Source organism: Carlito syrichta, unplaced genomic scaffold (assembly GCF_000164805.1).
Source record: "Carlito syrichta isolate Samal-C Ts95f unplaced genomic scaffold, Tarsius_syrichta-2.0.1 Scaffold312595, whole genome shotgun sequence".
Classification (NCBI taxonomy): Eukaryota; Metazoa; Chordata; class Mammalia; order Primates; family Tarsiidae; genus Carlito; species Carlito syrichta.
In genome coordinates, this window is record NW_007256691.1 from 274,018 (window position 1) to 297,268 (window position 23,251).

Genomic DNA, 23,251 nt, shown 5'->3' on the forward strand with positions numbered 1-23,251 from the left:
TATGTATTTATTCTTTCATGTTTAAACTTAAGTCATCTTCAAAGTACTCTGCGTTTGATGAAATACACCCATCGAGATGCTTTTTCCACCACTCCAGTTTTTTGAACTCATTCATTTTAATGTTTTTTTAGTGCATCTGCCATTTTGTTTCACCTCTTCCACATTGGCAAAACATTTCCCTCTGAGAACTTTTTTCATCCAGGAAAATAAAAAAAAATATTGCTTGGGGCGAGATCAGGTGAATAGGGAGGGTGAGGCACAGGGGTCATGCCAGTTTGGGGCAAAGACTCAGCATGGTGTGGGAAGGTGTGTTGTCATGGTGGAAGAACCAGTTACCTATTTGCTACAACTCAGGATATTTCTTCCTCAAATTGTGATGTAACCTTCTTAAAACTTCCAGATTAAAAACTTTGGTTGACTGATCTAGAGGAACAAATTCAGAGTGCACTACAGGGGGTCCACCTTCCAAAAGATAATTCCAAGTTTTTTGAGTCTCCCATTGCACTCTTATGCAAATATACCTTGCGACTTTATGTATAAAAAAATTCTGGAAATAAAATTACTGGGTCAAGGGGTATGTATATTTCAAAATTTGATAGGTATTACCAAAGTTACACCAAATATTCACTTTCTAAACAGAATTTAAGAATGACTGTTACATTTCAAAGGCAATAACTCTGAGCATTATTCAATCTTTCCATCTTTGCCAAGACAGAAAATAAAGAAAAGTATCTATTGTTTATAGTCTCCAAATTACTAACAAGTTTAATATCTACATATTTATATTTTTATTATCATTATTATTTCTTTTGAAAAGACATGAAATGTTCATGTACTTTACCTACTTCTTTATATTTTTGCAGTTTGTCTTCTGATTTTTCTGCCAATAGTTTTGCTACACAAAATTGTTTTATTTTTCTGTGATTAAGTGTATTAATTTTTTAATTTAATAGTTTCTGGGTATAATGTCACACTTAGAAAGCCCTTCAACTGCACTTCTATTAAAACAAAATTATTTAAATTTCCTTTTCATACCTTTATGGTTTTATATTTTATATCTGAATGTTTGAGACATCTGTAATTATTAGAGTAATGCATTTTAATCTGTAATTAGTTAGAAACAATCAATTTCATTTTTCCCACTTAGCCAGTTTTCTCACACCATTTATTGAATAAGCCATAGTTTCTCCATCAACTTCAAATTCCACTTTCATTTCTTATAAGATTTCCACATATGTTTAACTCAACTTCTTTTAATTCTCTTTTATTGATCTGCCTACCTAGCTGTGGACCAGTACCATACTGTTTTAATTAGTGCAACTTTATAATATGTTTTAAAATAGAGTAGGGCTAGTCTCCTTTCTTATTTTTTCATTTTAAGAATTTTTCTTGCTATCTTATAAGATTGTTTTTCTATATGAATTTTGATATTCTTATGTCAAGTTGCTTAAAAAAATCTCCTTTTTTGAAAGACTCTTTCTGACCCATTTCCTCTTTTATTCCTTATAATAATGCTACTAATACCTGGCTCCCTCTACAAGGGAAGGACCTAAAACTCAGAGAAGTGCTGATACTGGTCTGTAATCACCCAACTACCATGGGAGCCAAGTTCTAAGACTTAAACCCAGATTTTCTGACTCCAAATCTGGTGCTCTTTCTACCACCCCCAGAGAAATACACATGAGGAATTAATTTAGAGACGTGAGGAGGAAAAATGTGGTCATCTTCTTGGAGAGCCTCAAAAAAGTCAGTCTAAACTCATTTGGAATCCAGGTGTGTGTTGAGTTGTGTGACACGTCTTGTCAGATGAAGCCTCCTGTCTACCTGTGCTGTGCAGTGATGACCTCCCTCAGGCTAGTACCTATGAATGACTGTGAAGCAATTTGTAACATAAAGCACCACAGAACTTCTTGTTAATATTATGTATAAAGTACAACCACACTCTGCTTTGAGCTGCTTACTTAAGAATAGTGAAAAAAAATTCTGAGACTTTGATCTTGTTTTAAATCTGGCTGTTATAAATAGATAGGATTTCAGCTTAAATATACTAATGATTTTTTCACTATGCAAATTTTACTGGTTTCATAGCAACAGAACAAATAAGTGTTTCCCTTTTAATTCTGTGTATGTTAGTTTAGAGAAGGCACACAATAAGTTAATTAGAGAGTGGTTGGGGGTGATTTGTAAATGTCATATTAACATGCTACTTGCTTTTGTAACTCCCAAATACTTTAAAATATATGAATACCATTTCTGACTTGGCTGATTTTTTTTCTGTAAAATATTTTCTCAAGTAATATTTAAAATAAAGATTTAGAAATTATATGTGATGCCTTTGGTTGTTAATTACAGATGTTCTCAGTTTTGAGAAAATCAGATATACAGAAACTGAATCAGAAAATGGAATCAGAGCATTATTAGAATCTCAGTGTATCAGAGGTCATACTTAATAATGGTCCTTATCCTTGGGGTCTACATTCCAAGATCCTAGGTAGACATTTGAAACTGTGGATGGTACTGAACCCTATATATATTACACTTTATCCTTATTAAGTTGAGAACTTTCACCTTTTCACTTAAAGGAAACACCTTATGGCTTCTACTTTGCAAACCCAAATTTCCAGCATTACTATTCCTGTGCTTTGGGGACCATTATTAAGTAAAATAAGGGTGACTTAAATACATGCACCTACACCATGACATTAGTGCTGATAAACCGGATAACTACTAAGCAACTAATAGGCAGGGAGCATCTACTGTTTAGATTTTCTTTACAAAGGGACAATTCACATCCTGGGCAGAGCTATGTGAGACAGTGCAAGTTTCCTTCATGCTACTCAAGATGGCATGCAATTTAAAACGTATGAATGGTCTATTTCTGGAATTTTCCATTTAATATTTTCAGATCACAGTTGACCACAGATAACCGAAACTGTGGAAAGCAGAACTGTGGATATGGGGGACTGTAACCCTTTCATTTTACTAGGGAGAGAAGTGGGATTATAATGAGCAAATGATTTACCCAAGAGCCCAGTGTTCATCCTTGGCTGAGCGTCTACTCAAACCCAAGACTCCTGTCTTAGTCAGCTAGGGCTTCCATACCAAAATACCATACATTTTGTGGCTTAAACAACAGAAGTTTGTTTTTCCACAGGTCTTGAGGCTGGGAAATCTTAGATCAAGGAGCCAGCATGGTTGGTTTCTAGTGAGGGCTGTCCTCCTGGCTTATGGGCAGCCACCTTCTTGCTGTGGCTTCACATGGTGGAGGGAGGAAGAGAGAAAGAAAGGAAACTCTGATGTCTCTCCTCATAAGAGCACTAATCCCATCGTGAGGGCACCGCCCTCATGGACTCATCTAATCCTAATTATCCCCCAAAAGCTCCATCTTGAAATATCATCACATTGGGTAGTTCAGGGCTTCAGCAAATGAATTTGGGGGGATAAAAACATTTAATCCACAGCAACTCCCTGTTCTGTTTGCCATCATCCCCCCCATTCCAAGGTTTGCTACTGGATTCCTTAAATAACCAACTCTTTAGTGTCTATTGTTAAGGGTTTATTTATACTTCTGTCTGTTTTCTATTCATCTTGGACTTGATTTCTGTCAAAGCTACACTAGGAACAAGGAAGAATGGTTAACTGAGCAAAGATGCAAACTTTGTCTTGAGAGACAAAATCAAATTTTCAGTGAGGAACGCATTTAGCTGCAAGTAACAGAAATTCCAACTAATAGAGGCTTCAATCATATGGACATTAATTAACTTTACAGTCAGTCTGGATGTATGCAGTTTCAGGAATAGTTCAGAATATAAATGACATCTGGGCTTACCCTGGTGGTGCCTGTTGGTGGCACTGCCCCAGGCCTTATGACCTCACATGACCTATCCAAAGGCTTGAAAACACAGGAGGCCAGAGGTGAGAGTGCTCCTATGCTTCTCTATCCTTTTATCAGAAAGGAAAAATCTTTCCCAGAAACCCTCGGGTGTGTTCTGTTACATCTCATTGGCTACAAGAAAGTCAACCCTAGCTGCAGAAGAGGCCTTTATGGTGGCAGGCCAGCAAGAACAAAGGGCCTTGGGCATGCTGCTGACTGGAGGCCAGCTGTGACTACATACAGGTTCTGCTGGTAGAACGCCTGGCCTCGCCCCTGCAGCACTCAACTCCCCAGTACACGCAAACTGTGTTCATAGTACTGTGTGGGGTTGGGGCCTTTCTCTTGGTGCAAATAGGCAGGCCTCTAGTGCTGGGGAGCTACACCCCTGGGAGCAGCCCCAAGTCAATGACAATTTGTAGATAAAGATACATAACTCAGCTTCCTTGCCCTCGATTAGGACAAAATTGACACACATTTTGCGTGGTTTCCCAGTAGTTTTCAGTGAGCCTGAGCCCCAGTTACCCACAGAGGACACTTGTTCCTCTGAATTGGCTCTCTTGCCTTCTCTCTCTTGTTTCTTCACCCACATTGGTATTTCCTGGAATCATCTTCCCAGTAAACCACTTTTATTCAAGTCTTGTCTCAGGGTTAACGTCTGGGAGCAATCCAGTCTAAAATATTGGCTATATGAACCTCTTCACCTTCAGTTCTTCAAACTGTGGAAGGGAGATGATAATCTCACTCTGGTATAGGCCAGTTGAGGATCAGTGACAAAATATATGTGAAAACATGTTACAAATTGCCAAGCACGCAATGGATCAGGGATCATGTGGGCTGGAGAACACGCTGCACTTTTCACACAAGTGATCCCTCTAGAGTCCACTTATGTAATGTCACCCACACTTGCCAAGGACTGAGTCTTTGGGCAGAGACTGCTTCCTCTGACAGGTAAAGGAAGTGTAATTGCTAAAGTGGTACTTTCCCTCAATCTCAGCTAAGAGCCTTGCTTTTATGGCTGTTACTGCACTAGGATTCCAATTAGCTATTATTCTTTAGAGATGGGGCTGGTGATTAAATGGTCTGCACGGTTGCTTTATGGCTTTCAATATTCAGCATTCTGACAAAGATAAACAGTGAATTCTCTGTCAAAGGTACTCAGCCAGAAGTCTCTTGGGACAGCCTTTACAACTTTCTCCCCAGTTTCATTTTCTCCACAGGGAAGAAAGGTCCCTCGATGTATTGGATACAATCACCTTAATGAAGTCAAGCTTTTAAAAATAAGAAGCAAAGCCATGTATTTCCATGCAGTTGAAATCTCATCTATATGGCTTGAGGTTTCTTCTCTGCTACTTTTTTTATTCCTTGACCTGCAAGATGGGAAACTGTGGATTCTCTTCTAACTCCTTGCACTTTCTTGGTGCTGTTCCTCTGACCTCTTAAAGTGGCCCTGGCTATACTGGGGCTGGCTGTATCTATTCCGACTATCTATCCTGACTTTTTCTGATGGCAGCACCCATGTTGGAATTTTTCAGTCTGCCCCTCCAGATACAGTCTCTGCCCTCCCCTGCTTGTCCTTGAGTCTCTGGAGATTGACCTCTGCAGACTGCATCACCAGGCCCCTTTGCTCTCTGGATTTCTATTGGAAAGTACTAGCAGGGGCTTGGAAGGCATGAGAGAGGTATGGGTATTTAGATACCTGAGGCCCTCTGGGCTGAGTTGCTGTTGGTGGTGGTATCCTCCTTCTCCTCCCACCCCAGCTCCTCTAGAAAACCTGACATCTTTCTCAGGTTCTACTAATAACTCCCTCCCCTGAATTCTTCAGGCTCTGGGAAGGTCATGGTTTCTCATCACCTCTGGGTGCTCTGCCACTCCTTGTTGGACTCCTTGGTCCACCTTGCTGTACACAGTACTCTATTCAACTCTCCTCAGTCACCCCTTCATGGTGCTTCCTGCTCAGACAGCACCCCAATTTCCCTTTGAGAAGTTACTTTCTCCCACTAGATAGAGTTAGTGGGACATTTAATCAAGGGTCCTTGCCTTTCTTCAGCCAAGATGAGGATGACGTGGGAGCACAAGTGACTCAGACAAGTCCAGCAGGATGCTGGTCTCTGGAATTCAAACCAGAGCAGATTTGAGCACAGCTGAAGCCCATTCCTCTGGCAACACAACCAGAGAGGCTGAGGAGCATCTCCCATGGTTCAGACTTCCAGAACTGCTCTGACCAGTGGCTTTTCCAGGCCTGATTCAGCAGCCTTCCTTCCCTTTTAGCCTCTGAGCCTCCCTGGAACCTTACAATCAATTTCTTTTTTGCTTAGGTGAGCCGGTGTAGATTTCTGTTGCTTACCACCAGAGAATCTTCATTGATCTATCTTTCAAGCAGCTCTTCCAGGAATTACCTTCCCCAAGCATCCACACGGCCTCACCCTGAGGCCCTTCTCTTGTTTCTTGTTGGGGAAATTGATCCTTTTGCCCGCCTTTAATTATTGTTCTTGGCAGTTACTGAATTTTGATAGCCTCTTCCCTTCTAGTCATATGTGCACCCATGTCCTATGATAGTGAATTTTCCTGATATTTTCCGGGTGACACCCCTGTTGGTGATTGCTAATATCGGCCTGTGGTTTCTGTTTGTGCTGGTACAGACCCCAGACCTGAACCCTGGCAAAAATGGCCAGACTCTATAAGTAGGCAGACTGTGCCCTGAGTTAGTTGGAACCCCAAATCCTTAAACACACAGCTGGCTGAGCATATGTGATGACATGATTTGAATGTAGAAACAAATATTATGTTTGAAATGTAAGGGTGTGGTTGGCTTTCAGAAAGATATTTAAAAATTTTTGAAGGCTAGGTGACCTCTTAATAGAGAGGCCCAGAAGCATCTACTTATAGTAACTTGAGGCCACTATGGTCTCAAATGTTGCTGCTGCAGCTTCTCCCGTGACCAATTAAGGAAGGATCTGTTTTCTTTAGGGGATTCCCAAGTTGTAGGAACAGCAAATATCCCATGTCACAACTATTCGGATTGACCTCTTGCCTGTAGTGGTAAGGAGTTATAACTCCTTACTAACTCTCTTTACCTAAGGCCCACCTCTTTCCTCTCTACTGGACCTTGGGAGAGGTGACTTTGGTTTAACTCAAATGTGAACATTTGTCTTCTTTATGCAAAGTGTACATGAGGACAATGAGGACAATGAAGATCCTGCTTCTAATTCTACCTCTGAAGCTAGCTGATACATATTTAATTCAACTAACCCACTATCTCTTTGGGATACCTTTCTCTTTCTATGCCATCACAGAATGTTCTCCTTAGAAGAACGAGGTCTAAGTTAAGAGAATATTTGGTCTGGAAGAAAGTTTAGGGACCATTTTGTCCATCCCCTCTGTAGTGGGTTAAATTTTGTCTCCCCAAAACATATGCCCAAATCTTAATTCCCCATATCTGTTAATGTGACATTATTTGGAAGCAAGGTCTTTGAAGATGTAATTATAATAGGTTAAGGATCTCAATATGAGAGCATCCTGGATTCAGATCCCATCCTAAATCCAATGACTGATATTTTTATGAGAGACAGAAGAGGGGACAAAGAAGGCTACGTGAAGACAGAGGCATTGGCTGGAGTGATGCTACCACAAGCCAAGTAATACCAGGAGCCACCAGAAGCTGGAAGAGGCAAGGAAGGATTCTCCCCCAGACCCTTCAGGAGCATGGCCCTGACAGCACCTTGATTTTGGACTTCTGGCCTTTATGACTGTGAGAGAATACATTTAATCCACCAAGCTTGTGATGATTTGTTACACCAGCCCCAGGAAACTAATACACCCTCCCATTTACTAAGGTTCAAAGAGGGAAGCACTTGGCCAGATTCTCTTAGAGATTAGAGGTGATAGATCAGGGGCCAGAAGCCAATTCTCCTGAATCACAGCATTTACTTTTTCTACATTTTTTCCTCTCATGAAGCCTTTCTTCATCATTCAGAAAGAAGGGTGGACTTGTGCCAACATCCAGTGTTCAGCATGTCGCCCACCCCTGCCCTCGAGCCAGAACAGAAACTGATCCCTGGGTCACTGGTCAGCCCCTCCTTTGCCAGGCACAGTGCTGGACGCAGTGGGGGACTTGGAGATAAGCCCGCTGTGCATCCCTCACTCAGGAGATGATGGTCTACTTGAGGTGGGGCAGAGTAGGGGAGCGAGTGAGTTTGTGGAACTGTAAATCAGGTAGAATCATGCAGATTTAATGTACGCAAATGCACCAAAATGAGTTTGTATTTGTGAAGAGAGAACGGTGCCCATGGCGAATGTGATCATATCTGCTGTTTCACTCAGTATGTGTATTCCCTGAATGAGTGATGAAGGTGGGTGTGAACCTGCCTTTTTTTCAATTGCTCTGAGTTCTACGTGTCTCTCATGGTTTAATCAATCTGCCTGAGTAAGACTCTGAGTGTGTGTTTGTTTGTTTATTTATTTATATATGTTTGAATTGGGGTTTCACTCATTCAGCCAGGCTAGAGTACAGTGGCACGATCATGGTTCACTGTAGCCTTGACCTCCTGGGCTCAGGCAATCCTTGGTCTTCTGATAGCTGGGACTACCATAAGCCATTATGCCAGGGTATTTTTGTGGGGGGTGGAAGTGTGGAGACAAAGTCTCGCTATGTTTCCCATGCTGGTCTCAAACTCCTGGGCTCAAGCAATCCCCTGCCTTGGCCTCCCAGAGTGCTGGCATTATTCATGTGAGCCACCACACCTGGTCTAGAGTTTAAAGATACATATTTTTCTTACAATCTGCCCCTACATGCAAGCCACCTACATCATCCAAATACTCCACCAAAGAAACAGCAATCTGTTTCTTCATTAGAAAAAATCCTGGCTTTATTGGAATGTATTGGAACCCATCACTCCCAAGGCAGTGGCTGGTGTCACAAGGAATTTTCAAGCACAAGTTGGCTTAAATGCCATCTTTATGTCCCCAAGACCAGGTTACTATTTAGGCTATCCTTGGCTGGTTATGCATTTTCACACCATTGTCCTGGGGGGTGGGGCACACATCTTTTTTCCATCCAGTAACTGTATAGATAGCTTTACATTCTGCCTCGGGTCATCCCTGTTGAAAACTGTTCACTCCTCTTCCCTACCAGATTGCCAGCTCTTTGAGGACAGGCTCCACATCCGGTTCTCATTTTGCTCACTGTGCCTGGCATGTATGGAGCACCAGGAGATGGTTAATAAATATACGTACAGAGAACAAATGCTTACACTTCAATAATGTTTTATAGCATCTGGCTCAGTCTTTCCCTTTCTCTGAAGAATGCAACATTATAAAAAACAGTTAAAAGACAACCCACAGGCTGGGAGAAAATATTTACAGCACAAATGAAAGAATTCGTATTGAGACTATAAAAAAAATTCTACAAATCAATGAGAGAGAAACAAGTACTCAGTAGAAAAATGGGCAAAGGATATATGGACAAATAACTCACAGAAGAGGAAAATATATTCAACTTCACTAGTAACAAGGAAACTGGAATCAAAACAACAATGAGATGCCAACTGCATACTCATTAGACTGGTCAACATTTTAAGCATCAGGCAATATTGAGTATTGGCAGAATGTGGTATATAGGTCGTCTCATATATTTCTGGAGGCGATGTAGCTAGACAAGGGCACTTTAGGGGACAATTTAACTTATGAAAAATTTAAAAGCACATTCCCATGACCCAGATTTCCTACTTTTCATATATACCCTAAGTAAACACATTTGTCTATGGGTCCAAGGAGGCATATACTAGGATGTTTAATTCAGCAGTGCTTTTAAAAATTAAATTTGAGGGAGGGGGATTATAATAAGTATATAAACTGAACACAAACATATGAATGGACATCTCTAGAGAAGAAGATATAGGTACTAGGAAAAACTTATACTCTTGGTCACTGGGCATTGACTAAGGAGAATGAGGTACATTTCTACTTCTCCCAGGAGGTTGATACCATTTGTGAAAGTTATCTCTACATATTTGTATGGATGTATATTTTTTATGTAATGCAAAGAAAGAGGGTTAGAAGGTCACACACCAAACTGACAAAAATACTTCGCCTTGGGGAAGAAGAAATCAGAATTCTTTTTGAAGGGGGAAAGTGGTCAAAGTGGGATTGTGGCAGAGACTGCCTGGCTGGTCCCCAAACCTGTTACCTCTTCTTTCTTAGAACCCAACTAGACAGCATTTCCTCTGCAGTCCACTGTGGTCATGTGATCATGTGACTCAAATTCAGCCAATGACAAGTGGAAAAAGGATGCAGGCCAGTTGCAGGCCTGGGTCATTAAAATCTTATACATGCAACCCTCTGTGCTTTTTTCTTTCTTGACCTTGGAAGCTGTATGTTGAAGGTGGATGGAGAGAAGCTGCCTACAGATCAGGAAGCCTGCATTGGGCTTTATGAGAGCAAGAAACAGACCTCTTCTGTTCAATTGCCAAGATTTTTGTGTTTATCTGTGCTAGGAGCTACCTTTACCCAAATTAGCATTGGAATTTTAGTGTTGACTGAAGTGTTTTTACTTTTCTTAAATAAGAAGAATGCATTCATGTATTACATGCAATTAAAAATAAATTTTCAAAGAAAGATGGAGAGAGCCCAAATCCTTCCTTAGAAGAATGATCAAGAGCTCAGAATTCTTTATGAGTGACAGAGGATGCCTTTCTGGGTCACTGAAGCTCTGTGTGGAGTCCTGCTATGCACCACCCATAAAAATCCACTTTTTTCTTGTAGGGGAGCATGAGAATAGAGCTAAGGGTTCTGAATCGCAGTCCTAAATCCTAATTCCACCACCTGTGGACCCTTGAGTAAATCACGTTACTTCCCTGGTCTTCAACTTCCTCACCTGTAAAAAAGGTCAACTGTTGAGGACAGGTTCTCCAAGAAGCAGATGCCGAGACTCTGAGGTGTGTCAGGTGAGTGCTCTTAATCTGTGGGGAGTGAAGGAAGCAGAACTTGGCAGAGGGAGAAGTTGAATTGGAGGGATGGAGTTGAAACAAAGACCTCAGCTCATTCCACAGGGGGCTGGGATGGACTTTTAGATTTGTCTCAAATTGAGGCAAGGCAACTGACCCTTTGTAACTGCACTCAAATAGACCAGCTTTTAGATGCAGGCCTCTCTGGAGAGGGGTTGACCTTGAGAAAGCCATCAGCAGCCAACACTCTCAGCCACTGAGGGAGGAGTGCCTTAGTCCTGAGAAGGGGATCTGGGTCATGCATCCTGGCGTCCACCACATACACCAATGCCTACATCCCGTGGTTGGAGAGAGAAGCAACCACAACTTTTAATTTGAAAGAACCTTATCAGTTACAAAGAGCCTTACCAGATGAGATGATTTAAATGTATACCAAACACTTATTCAAACAAATAGAAATGTTCATGGGGTACATTGTACCCCATAAATATAATAATCATTAGTTTTCAGTTAAAATAAATGTTTTTTAATTAAAAATATACAAACCAAAACTAATAATTCTTCTATTAATATTCTTCTGTATTATTTCTCTCCCCTCCTTTCTTTCTCTCTCTATCTCTCTCTCATTCATATATATCATTGAATTCAATTTCTTAATATTTATGTAGGACTTTTGCATCAGTATTATATGAAAGATTATCCTGTTATTTTCTGTTATTTTCAAGTGTGTAAGGCCTTTATATAAAAGATATGAAAAAAGAAGAGCTAAATAAAAATGCAAACAGATGAAAGTCGACTGGATTTTACTGTTCTCTTGCTCCCTGAAGGGATGTGGATCCTGGGGGAAATGAGACCCCAAACACTAAGTCCAGAGAGACCCCTAATCAGAGGTGGGTTCAAGTCAGCTTGATCTGGCAATTTCTCTGTGCATATCCATTTAGTAGTGATGGATGGATGGATGATGCCAAGTAGACAGTGCCCCCTGACAGTCTGAAACTAACACAGACCTGACACATGTCAGAAAGGTGAGAGCCAGGTCAGTTTAGGATGGGGTTGAGGGAAATGGACTCCACATGATCACCCATGCTTCAACCCTCATCTGTTTGATGATATTAAACCCTAAAAGTAAAACCACTGCTGTCTGAATTTAAATTCGAGACTGTGGTGCAGCTTTGGGGATGTGAACACTTGAGCCAACCCACGGGTGTTGGAAACACCATGCTGGAGGAAGTGTATCTACGTCTTCCTGATTCTGTGCTGTGTTACTTAGACTTAATAGTGTGCTACGGATGTCACATTTGACTCAGGAGTTCCTATTTCTTGCTCATGGAACTTGGCAAGCCAGAGTGGGGTTACTTTGGCTATGGCACAGGCAGATGAGATGCTCCTCATTGATTCTAGAGGTAACTTTCTCCAACAAGGGACAAGTGCTTCATAGGGGAGTTGGATATAAGCTTTTGGAATATGAGATAAAAATATTAGAATTTCTTATATATTTTAAAAAATGAATATTTGGTGTATATGAGACCCCCCAAACAATAATTTTTTAATAAAAAAATTTGTATTTATTCTTACATGTCTAAACTTCAGTCACTTTCAAATTACTCTCCATTTGATGCAGTACACCTATCAAGACTCTTTTTCCACAGCTCAAAACAGTTTTTGAACTTGTCAGTTTTTTTTGGTTTTGTTTTGTTTTTGTTTTTGTTTTTGTTTTTGAGTTGGAGTCTCACTCTGTCGCCCAGACTGGAGTGCAGTGGCTGCTCCCAGCCACCGCAACCTCGACCTGCTGGGCTCCAGGGATCCTTCCGCCTCAGCCTTCCACGTAGCCGGAATTACAGGCGCGTGCTACCGCACGGCTAATTTTTTGATTTATTGTAGAAATGAGGTCCCGCCTGCCCAGGCGGGTCTCGAACCCGCGGGTTCAGGCAATCCACTCACCTCAGCCTCCCAAAGGTGCAGGATTACAGGCTGAGCCACCGAGCCCAGAGAACTTGTCAGTTTTGATGTCTTTGAGTGCTTCTGTCGTTTTTTGTTTCACCTCTTCCACATCAGCAAAATGTTTCCCTTTGAGGACTCTTCATCTGGAGAAATGAAAAAAGTTGCTCAGGGTGAAACTGGGTGAACAGGGAGGGTGGGACACAGTGGTCAAGCCGTTTTTGGTCAAAAACTGCTGAACACTCAGCATGGTATGGGTAGGTGCATTGCCATAGTGGAGGAACCAGTCACCTGTTTGCCACAACTCAGGACATTTCTTTTGTAAGTTGTGATGTAACTGTCTCAAAACTCACAAATAAAAACTTTGGTTGACCATTTGATCTGGAGAAACAAATTCTGAGTGTACTACAAGTGGACTCAGACTCCAAAAGATAAATCTGGGTTTTTTTTGTGTGTCCTCCCTTGTATTTATATTTTATATATTTTATACTATAGTCGATGTCTGTAACTTATAAACAGACAAACCCCTATATTTAGGGTACCTCTTTGAAAAACTTTTACCAATAGTAATATACTCTGTTAGTCTAGAGAAGAAGATGTTTTAGGAAAGCACTGTCCCCCCTCTTTAGGAATCTGATGAATACGATAGATACTCTCTCTCCAGAACACTGCACATGTATGCACAGTTCTGAAAAATGTTCTGAGGAGGTTCAGAGAGCCCCTTAAGTTCTCCTGTGGATCCCAAGGAAAGAGTTCTTGTCTTCAAATGCCCCATTTAGGGATTATTCTATATATCTTTAGGCCACTCCAGCATCTGGTCACCCAGCAGGGTGCTCAGTTATTGGGCTTGATGGTCAGTACAGTGAGGCATCTTATGTTCCTTCTATCTAGAGCTTTCCTGAGCCACAAGTAATAAACCCCAAATAATTGGCCATCTCCTGTCACTTACCTCAACAGGGACAGCTGCAGTGCATACTACGACATTTATTGATTACATTTATGTTCACACATATACACGCCCACACCTTCATGCAGATTTATTACATTTTTTATCAAAAAGCAAAATCTTGTACAAAATTGTGAAATGTAGGAATGCATAGGCAAAAACAATTAAGATACTCATAGTCTCATCTTCTAAAGATAACCACTGTTCTCATTTTGGCACATGACCTTGAAATCCATTTTTTTAACCATCTTTGTACCTATGAAAGGATTATTTTTAATGTTGATTAAATGGAGGTCCATCTTCTGAGTTTATCCTGAAATACTTATGCTTGTGTTTTAAAAAAATTAATTCCAACCCCTTTATTGATTTTTTTTAAGAAAGGGTTTTCTTAAACAAGAATGAGACAGTTAATTGCCTTTTAGTATGTCTAGCCAAAGAATAAACAAATACATACATACTGAGGTTCCCGGGATCTTGAACTCAAGGGCAGAAATTTGGGCGCTTTCCTATTCATATGCCTTTAATTTACTCTCCCATTTTCTGTAAAATTTCTCCCCTTGAAGGTCTTCTTTTCCTTTTCTGGCCTCCTTCTCCTTCTACAGTATTCATTCACTTTTCCAACATAGAATTTTTGAGGTGTCTTCCTTGCATCAGTCAAAGAATTTGGTAGAGGGAAAAAGGTAACCAAACAACGGAGCCCTGACCCCAACTTTCTCATCCTTTCAATCTCTTTTTTCTTTTTGCCCCAAGTCTCTGTCTCTCCTTAACATCCCCTCTCAGGTATTCATTTTTTTTTCTTTGTAACTTATACCTCTAGAAACATCTTCAAATGCAGGTGACTTCTCTGACCGTCAATATTCCATAAACAGTCAGATCCATGAAAGAGGCTTCTCTCTGCTGAATTTATGGATTGGCAAAGCCATTTCATAAAAAATGATTAATGATAATTAACATTTTAACTTCGGACCATTTAATGGCACCTGACAAAGGGGTCAAGTGAAACTCATGGGTGTCATATGTCAAATGTCACAGTTCTGTGATAGGGCTGAACAGGAGCTGAGAATTAGATGAAGAGAGTATGTGAGGAACAGTAGATGGAGCTTCCACACCCGTTCCTGGGGGCTGCTTTCCTGTTGCCCATAGTCAAAGTGATACCACCTCCATTTCCAATAGAAGTATGTATGTGGACTTCCATTTTAATGTATATCTGAGAATTCAGTTTTGTAAAAAAAAAAAGTATAAGTACCTTACTTCCTTCTGCCTCATGTGTTCAGAACTCAGCATGCAACCAATCAGGAAAAGTTGAACAAATGTCCAGCATTAACAACGACAAAAATTTGTTCATGACTTGCTCCTTATCTTTTGGTAGCTCTGAGCGGACACCCTCAATGCCCATCCATTCATGTCCTCATTTCACTTCCTCACCCCAATCCAGGTTCTGTCTCCACTTTTCTCCCACTTCTTTCCTCCTGCTCCTGGATCCAACTAGCCCTCAGGAGCCCCCTTCCAAAAAGCAGCCCTGCCCACTGCTCTGCCCCAACCTCACAAAATGGGGCTAAATACCAACTAGCACCAATCCAAAGTTGGGCATAAGGTGAGACCAAGAACCAATGTATTTCAGACATGGAAGGTTGTAATCTTCCTGAAAAGTATTGAGGTGAGTGTTTGAGGACTAGACAAGATGAAAGACACCATGTGCTAGATCTGAATCTGTGGGAGACGGGAGTTTGGTGTTGAGATAATAGCTGGAAGTGAAAAGAAACACACTCCTGGGGAGGGAGGAGTTCAGCTCCCAAGGAAGAGAAAAGTGTCCCAGCAAAACAAGACTTCGGTCAGTGACACCACATGCCAAAATTCCAGCATCTGGGGAGAGGCCCTTTGCTGACAGAATTGATGCCATTCAGTGAGGTGACACATGAGATATTTGGAACTGTAACTTGTGTCATGACCTTAAAAAGAACATGGATGGCAAGCTGAAGCTACTTTCCACTTCCCCAAGAAGCCCAACCTTCGTTGAACAAGTTAATACACTAATAACCAACATTTATTGAGTGCATGCACCAGTCCCTGCGATAAGCATTTAACTCTCATCAGCTGATTTCATCCTTACTATCACCTTTTGAGCTGAGTTCTAGTTTATCCCGTTTTACTTATGAAGACACTGAAGCTCTGCGAGATTAAGAAACATGCTCACCGTCACGCAGGTACTAAGTGTATGTGTGTGGGGGGGTGTAGGATATGAACCCAGCTTTGTCTGACTATATTCACATCCTGGATCATGCTGCCAAGCTCCTGACCATTTGAGTATGTCGTGGTGGCCAAACAGTAAGGAAAGGGCAGACGTAAATAGCAGGTGTTCATAAAACATTTCCTTATGCTCCAAAAACATTTATTTAAAAATGTAAAAGTGAATCTATTTAAAGAAAAATATAAAGTAAAAATAGTACAAGTTTGGATTGACCTAAATCTTGAAGGTGAAGTGAAAAATAGCAGAGCTAGTAAGCTCTGAAATGCACCTAGCAGGCCTCAGGAAATGATTCTAGTGGGATATTTGAGGAGCAACGGGGAATAATGAGGAGTTTTCCAAAGTATTAAAACAATTCCCCACTGTTAGGCTGCACAAGAGTCCCCATGTATCACAGCTATTCTGACCTTGCATCGCATGCCAATGTCAATAGCTGTTGTCACCAGTCGATGGGCCTCCCGTTTGGTACTTAGAGATTCTCTTTATGCACTTAAAAGGCATCATTAGTATCAAGTGGCTATTAAAGCAGTCTTGCTGTTCGGATGATTTTCTGAAGCAAATGTGGAGGAAACGTGTTGAGGGTTGAAGTCATTAGCCACAACCACAGAAGGACTGACCGTGGGCAATTGTGCCATTAATCTTGATAAGGGGAAGTGTGAGCAATTCATAAAATTTGCTTGGTGAGGTCGCTCCCTAAATGGACACCCGAGTGAATGACCCCATGTCTTTGCTCTAGGTAAGAGGGACACATGTGAGCTGTGACCTCGACTTGGGATAATGAGCGGTGGGGACACAGTCATGACTCAGGCCTTGCTGGAGAGACAGGCTGCTGTACAGGAGGAGGAGGAGAGGAGTTGCAGCTGAGATTTTATACAGTGTTGACTGTGAGCCAGGCTCAATTCTAATGCTTTAGATATTAACTGTTTATATAATATAGCAGTTCTGCGAGGTAGGTACTATTATTATTCTTGTCTTAGAGATGAGGAAACATGATGCCAGAGACATGATGCCACTTGCCTTTGGCTACACAGCTAGTAAATAGCAGGGGTGGGATTCAACCCCAGGTAGTCTGGTTTCAGAGGCTGTGTGCTTACCATTTTGCTATGCAGTGTGATCTTAGAGTGGATGTACTCAGCCTCCTTCTGCCCTCTCTTGGTAGAATAGCATGGGCTTTGGGATCATACAGACTTGGATTTGAAGACTGCCACTTCCTGGTGTTAGACCTTGGACAAGGGATTTTGGACTTTGCTTACTTAAGACTCAATTTCCTCATTTATAGAGTGGAGAGTTATAGTGAAATTATATGAAGTATCAGGCACTTAGTGCTTGAATACCCATATCTGTCCTCTTTCCATACTGAAGGTATAGACACCATGCTTACCAGGCCAGGACACTGATGCGGGAATGTGGATAGACAGCTGGCCAGAGAGTTAGTCCTGTTCCCTGTCACCTGCTTTCTAACTGGCCTCTTCCACTTTGGGTTCTGGGTTAAAGACTATTAGGAACTGGATATCTGTGTCCCCCTAAAATATTTGAAGACAGGGCCTATGAGGAGATGATAAAAGTTAAATGAGGTCATAATGGTGGGGCCCTAATCTGAGAGTGCTTGTTCTGCTAGAAGAAGATCTCAAGACACCAGAGCTCTCTCTTTCTACCACATGAGCACCTAGTGTGAAGATGCCGTCTGCAAGCCAGGAAAAGAGCCCTCACCAGGAACCAAATTGACTGCCCCTTGATCTTGGACTTCCCAGGCTCCAGAACTATGAGAAAATACATTTCTGTTACCTAAGCAACCCAGTCTGTGGTATTTTGTTGTGGTAGTCTGAGCTGCCTAAGACAAAGTTTCATGTCCACATATTGAATTTGGAGGGTAAAGTCTGGAAGTGCATTTGAAATTGTAACTTCACTAGTGATCCAATTCTGGTAAAGAAGGCTACAAATTTTTTGCTAGTTCTCCCATGGAGCAGTAGAGTCAAATTTCCCTCCTCCTGAACCTGAATAAGCTCTAGTGCCTTGCTTGACCATTAGAATACAGTGGAGCCGGGCTCAGTGGCTCAGCCTGTAATCCTGTGCCTTTGGGAGGTTGAGGTGAATAGATTGCTTGAGCCCGCGGGTTCGAGACCCGCCTGGGCAGCGAAACCTCATCTCTACAATAAATCAAAAAATCAGCCGGGCGTGGTAGCACATGCCTGTTATTCCGGCTACTTGGAAGGCTGAGGCAGAAGGATCGCCGGAGCCCAGCAGGTTGAGGCTGCAGTGGCCGGGAGCAGCCACTGCACTCCAGTCTGGGCGAGAGTGAGACTCCAACTCAAAAAAAAAAAAAAAAGAAAAAAAAAAAGAATACAGTGGAAATAATGTTCTGGGACTTCTGAGTGTAGATCACAAGAATCCAGGTAATGTCCACCCACTTGGTCTCTTGGAATACTTGCTCTTGAAACCTATTTGCCATGACATGAGGAACCCGAAGCAGCCCATGGAGGGCCCTGAAGGGGGTGGAATCAGGATCCTCTTTGGAAATGGATTCTTTAGCTCCATTTAAGCTGCCCTTCTAATCATGCATGAAGCAGCAGAAACAAACTGTTTCCACTGAGCACTACTCCAATTGCCGGTGCGTTAGAAAAGCCAATGATTATTGTGGGTTTTTAATTCATTGTTTGGGGGTGACTTTTCCACTGCAATACATAACTAGAACTTTAAGAAACACTTTGGAAAGACCCTTAACCCTGCTCAAAGCCACCTCTGTGTTACCCCAGAGCCTGGGATCTCTTGTGTGGAGGAATCTCCTCCTTGTGATTCTACCATGTGTACGGAAACAGCTGGGATATTTGAAGGGCAGGGCTGAAGGAGATTTATTCTGTCCAGACACTGGCCTTTGATGTCCAGGATTACCTCTATCTTTGAGCTCCTTCATACACCATGTGGTAAGATGTAAATATTAAACCCCATTTTACCCTGGGGGAAAACATGAGATGCATAGAATTGAGAGAAAAGCCACAGGTTTTTTGACTTTCAGTCTCTCAATCCCTACCACCCTTCACCCATACATATCATCCAGAAAATGCAGAGGTGGGAAAGAGAAACAGCTTGGTTGTAGTGCACTGGGTTCTCAATCTTGGTTGCACATCAGAATTGCTTGGGAACTTTAAAAAATCCCTAGAGATTGGATTTAATTGGCCTATGGTACTGCCTGGGTACTGGCACTAAGAATCAAAACAGAACAAATGACAACCCCTGACTAACTGTATGCACCACTAGCGTTGGGAACTATGGCTCTAGATTCATCCTCATCATCATTGTTAGCATCATTGCGCTTGATCAGGTTTCACAAGACTTTAAATAAAACCTGGTTGAAATTGGGAGACAGCCCGAATGAGAGAAGTTCAATGAGGAAAGACATCAGTGTCTGATGAGCCCATAAACAGTGGTCACATACATCAATACAGATTAATTCATCAAAAAGTAGACTGCATCACTGGTGATGTGGGCTTGTCATGGCATTAAATAATTCTGAATCTCAGAATAACCCAGATTATTCCCTTTTCAAATCTCTTTCAATCTTCAGATTACACGAAAGAGAAGTTTTTGTTTGGTGCTAGCTTACCTTTAACAACTCTCCAACTCTTGCCACCCACCAAAGTGTGGGTAACACTGAATTAAACCTTTGTCCCTATAGCAGCCAGGTGAGGGAACTGTAGATCTTATGAAAGAGTCACATCCCAGGTTACCAAGAGAATGCTGAGTCTTAGAGACATTTGGGGACTTGCCCAAGGATTCAGGTCACTGTTCCTCTGTCCCCCACAGCTTAACTTTTAATGAAGAAAATGATGCTTCTGTCACATAATGTCTCTGCCCTATAATTGGGAGATGCCCATCAGACTCCATTTCTTACTCTGATCCCAGAATAAGGGCAAAATAAGTCCCACCAGGGGTGGAAGGAAGGGACAGAGAAGATAAGAAAAATAATGAGTCATGGGGAAGTCTAAGACTTGGTGCAGGAGACAACTTTCAAAAGTTACATGGAGAAAAAACTTAATTCAGAACATAAAGAACTTTCTGCCACTGGCTGTGACAGAGATAGCCAGGTGGAGAGTCTCATTAGTTTTTTATTTGTTTAAGATATTGCTTTTCCTTCCTAGTGGCTTTCCCTGGATGTGTACAGATTCTTGACTGCATGTTCATGTTTGGGGACAGAGCTCTCTTGCACACAAAGGTATGGGGTGGGAGGGTGCTCAGGGACTTCTAACCCTGGAATCCTAAAAGGTCTTCAGGCAGTGCGGAGAGGTGAGTTAACTTCCTAGGTCTCTTCCCCCTCCAATAACAACAAACTTTTGAGCTTTTGGATGGAAAAAACAAAAAGAGCTGAACCAGATGAAGAGATTGAATGTGGATCTCGATTAAATCCTGGAGGACACGTTTGCACCTGTTCCTGGGATGTGATTTACTCCTGGCCCACAGCAGGTGTCTTAAGCCCTCAGCCTCCTGCTGAGCTTAGAGGCTGGCTGCTTGGAGTTCAGCCACCACTACGTGGGTCAGGGGGCCCATCAGTCCACCTGGAGTGCTCATCAAAAAAGCAGGCCTCCCAGTCCACCTCCACCTCCTAGTGTGATTCTTGAGTCGTGGGCTGATTTTGATGGTAGGATTGGCTATGTTTTGCCAATTGCTGACCACAAGTGTCCCAGACAGCATGTCCCAGGGAAATGTGGGCAATAGAATAGGTAGAGGATGCACCTGGTTAGAATGTAGAGGTGTTCCCAGGGGGCACCAGAAGTCCTGGAGAGGAAAAGAGGGCAACCAAGGAGTTCAGAGCATGAAATCACAGACTCTAGACATTTAGAGTCTTGGAAACATGTGCTCTTATTAATAATTGAATAAAATAATCTTAAAATAATAGAATGCATTAGTAGTAGAGCTTAGTGGTTAGAGAATCAGTCTTACAGAGACTGCCTTCTTTACTTGGTAGTTGGATAACTGGCATCGAGTTACATACCCCTCTGAACTGTTTCTTCATTCATTAGCTGGGCATACTGGCAGGTCTAATGTAATGCTTCCTTAGACTGTTGTGATATACGTGAGTCAGCATTTAAAAGACTTGGTATAACAGACAAATTCTGTGTGTCCCCTCAACATGAATATTTTGAAATCAAATCTCCAATGTAATGGTATCTGGAGGTGAAGCCTTTGGGAGAAGGTTAGGTCATGAGTATGAAGCTCTTGGGAATGAGATTAGCAACTGCAAAAAGAGACCTCCAAGAGTTCCCTCTCCCCTTTTACCCCATGAGGATGCAGAGGTGCTGTCTATGAACCAGGAAGCAGACCCTCACCAGACGTTGGACCTGTTGGCAACTTGATCTTGAACTTTCCAGTTTCCAGAAATCTGAGCAATACTTTTCCATTGTTAATAACTCTCACAGTTTTGGGTCTTCTGTAATATAGCAGTCCAAACAGATGAAAACATGTGGCATTCATGTGTCTGGCACATGGTAAGGACATCAGAAGTTGCTACCATTAATAGGGTCAGAGGCTCTTAGAGCTATAAGCAGGCATAGGGATGGATCCTCTAGTGAGCCCAATGCCCATTTAGTGACACCTGGCAGGAGAGGAATAAATGAAGGAAAGAAGACATCGGGTAGGGTGGGGCTCCCCTGCATAGCTTCCCCTCCCCTCTGTGAGACCTAGCCCCTGCTGGCTGCCCAGCTGAGGGAAGGGGCATGTTAGCCATGGAGGGAGTTGGAAATTCTCCATACTGAGAACCTCACCTTCCTGCTGTTACGAACACTCGCGGTGTTCATGGTCCAGCTGTCTGTGGGCACCAGCAGGCTCAGCTGAGGAGAATAGGGCTGTGTCCTCCCTCCCCTTGCTCTGGTGTTTAATCAAAACTGTATTCAAAATATGATTCTGGGAGATTATATTGGGAGATTTGCAGGAGGCTCTCAGTGGGGGCAGAGATGGCGGGAACAGATTGTCACTGGGGCTGGGATAATCACAGGCTCAGACGTGCCATTCTCAGGCCCTTTCCCTGTACCCCTGGAGCTCACCATCAGCTTTGGAGGAGACACTGAGCGCCCGGATGGGGAACTATTCACCCCTGTATTTTACAGCTGGGGAACTGAGAGGGAAGGGGCTTGCCACTTAACTAGGCAACTGAAAAGATAGAGCAAGCTTCTGGGGTTCCAGTCCCTTCTTAGCACCCACTGTCTGCAGCCAACTAGGCTTAGATCTGAGACCACCTGAGTCTGCAGGCTCATGCTCTGGGCTGGGAGAGGTGAAGAGGGGCTAAGCCACCCAGGCAGGAGATGTTTCTTGCAGCTGGAGAGAAAACCTAGGATCCTGAGTGGTGTGGTAGGGTAACCCAGGAGGCCTCCTCTCCCAGGTTACCTGTTCCCGCATAAGGCTGTGGCTGTGTGCAGATGACATTCTCCCCGCCCCCTACTCTCTGTTTCCTAGACTCTGCTCAGCCATATGACCTGGGTCTAGGTAAGGTCCCTTCTTCAATCTGGCTTCAAGTTTCTCATCTCCAAGTGTTGACTCAGTGGAATTCTAAGGACCCCTCTTCCCTCCACACAAGGGCTAGCTGGGTCCCCACTCTCAACTGGGGGCCCTAGAAATGAAGCCTCTGCTGAGTCCGGAGGGGTCCACCTGGTCCCCCTGGAGGGGGTGGGGTCGAGAGCGCCTTGAAAGAAACCTCCAGCTAATGCTCTTTATTACAAGCGTTAATCCCGAAAAGCCGACTGGAAATAATGTTTATCTTTTCGCAGTTTAATTTTCCGGATCCTAAGCCGCGGGTCATCGAGGGCGACTGGAGTGTCCCTGGGGAGGTTGGGGGTGGGAGCAGCTGTTGTCCAGGAACAAAACGAAAGCGGGGGTGGGGTGGGGGGGGGTCAGGTGTAGGAGGTCTCCCAGGGAAAGCCAGAGAGGAGAGGGAAGGTGGGCTAGCTGGAGTCCAAGGAGGACTTGGGACCCTGAAAGGAAAGCTAGGGCCGGTCTCCACCACGGACCTGTGTGACCCTGAGTCAGTCCCAGCCCTCTCCTTTGGCCACAGCTTCTTCATCTGAAGAGGAGGTTTGTGTTTTTGTCATTCTGATCACTAAAGTCCCTTCCGATTCCAAAGGGGTCTTTGCAGTGGAAAAGAAGAGGTGGGGAGCTTGGAGGTGGCGCCCTGCTTCCGTTCCCCTCCGTGTTCCTAAGCCCTGCCTCTCCCCTTCTCAGCCTCCAGGGGCCTTTCAGTTTTCCAGCGGAGGAGGAGGACCCTTCTCACCCCAGACTCCAGTGACCGATGGTCTGGCATCCGCGCTGGTGCGAAGGCCCGG